The following is a 1,977-nucleotide window of genomic DNA, read 5'->3' as shown; positions in this document are numbered from 1 at the left end:
AATTGTGATTTACTCTTTTCACAACTTGAACAATTTTTTAGTAATGGCTCCAAATACTTGGTGCACACTACTATGGTTCCCTCACATTCTTCACAACTTCGCACAACTAACTAGCAAGTGCACTAGGTCGTCCAAGTAATAAACCTTACGTGAGTAAGGGTTGATCCCAGGAGAATGCTGGTATAAAGCAAGCTATGGTCATCTTGTAAAACTCATTCAGGTAGATTATAATGGTTATAAAGGTTTTCGAAAGTAATAGATAAATAAAACGTAAAATAAGATAGAGATACTTATGTAATTCATTGGTGGGAATTTCAGATAAGTGTATGAAGATGTTGTGTTCTTTCTGAATCTTTGCTTTCCTACTACTTCATCCAGTCATTCTTACTCCTTTCAATGGCAAGCTGTATGTAGGGCGTCACCGTTCTCAACAGCTACTTCCCATCCTCTCAGTGAAAATGGTCCAAATGCTCTGTCACAGCACGGATAATCATCTGTCGGTTCTCGATCATATTGGAATAGAATCCATTGATTCTTTTGCGTCTGTCACCACGCCCAACAATCGCGAGTTTGAAGCTCGTCACAGTCATTCAATCCTTGAATCCTACTCGGAATACCACAGACAAGGTTTAGACTTTCCGGATTCTCAAGAGTGGCCGCCAAAGGATTCTAGCTTATACCACGAAGATTCTGATCAAGGAATCCAAGAGATATGCGCTCGGTCTAAGGTAGAGCGGGAGTGGTTGTCAAGCACGCGTTCATTAGGACGGATGATGATGAGTGTCACGAATCATCACATCCATAAGGTTGAGGGTCAGCGAATATCTTAGAATAAGAATAAGCATGAATTGAATAGAAAATAGTAGTACTTTGCATTAAAACTCGAGGTATAACAGAGCTCCACACCTTAATCTATGGTGTGTAGAAACTCCACCGTTGAAAATACATAAGTGATCAAGGTTCAGGCATGGCCGAATGGCCAGCCCCCATAAACGTGATCAATAGTCTCCTAAGATGAATAATAGATTAAAACTGAGACCAAAGATGTGGTCAAAAGACACTAGTACAATAGTAAAAAGTTCTATTTATACTAAAACTAGCTACTAGGGTTACAGAGATAAGTGATTGATGCAGAAATCCACTTCCGGGGCCCACTTAGTGTGTGCTTAGGCTGAGCTTGACCTTTACACGTGCAGAGGCTTCTCTTGGAGTTAAACGCCAAGTTGTAACGTGTTTTTGGCGTATAACTCTGGTTTGTGACATGTTTCTGGCGTTTTACTCCAGAATGCAGCATAGAACTGGCGTTGAACGCCAATTTGCGTCATCTAGGCTCAAATAAAGTATGGACCATTATATATTGCTGGAAAGCTCTGAATGTCTACTTCCCAACGCTGTTAAGAACACGCAATCTGGAGTTCTGTAGGTCCAGAAAATCCATTTCGAGTGCAGGGAGGTCAGAATCTAACAGCATCAGCAGTCCTTTGTCAGCCTCCTCTCAGATTTTTGCTCAGGTCCCTGAATTTCTGCCAGAAAATACCTGAAATTACAGAAAAACACACAAACTCATAGTAAAGTCCAAAAATGTGAATTTTGCATAAAAACTAATGAAAACATCCCTAAAAGTAGCTAGATCCTACAAAAAACTACCTAAAAACAATGCCAAAAAGCGTATAAATTATCCGCTCATCAGGTGTCCTCCACTCCACTGCATTTTTTCCCCAATGACAACTCCCTTTCTCGCACGGCTCTGCTCTACGGCAACCAAGAAGCACAACGGTGACATGCGCGATGGGACACAACTCCTCATTTCCCTCATCGGCAACGGCGACACGTAACGCTCCTCCAGTGACGGCTACAGAATGGGACATGATGGTAGCTTCTCTCGCATAACACTCTCCTATGTCTCTCCCTCTGATTCGCGTGAAGACAACAGCAGCAGCAGGATGCGATGACGAGCTGGGACGACGGGGTACGGTG

Source organism: Arachis hypogaea, chromosome 8, assembly GCF_003086295.3.
Source record: "Arachis hypogaea cultivar Tifrunner chromosome 8, arahy.Tifrunner.gnm2.J5K5, whole genome shotgun sequence".
In the NCBI taxonomy this organism is placed as follows: Eukaryota; Viridiplantae; Streptophyta; class Magnoliopsida; order Fabales; family Fabaceae; genus Arachis; species Arachis hypogaea.
This window is presented reverse-complemented; position numbering follows the sequence as displayed.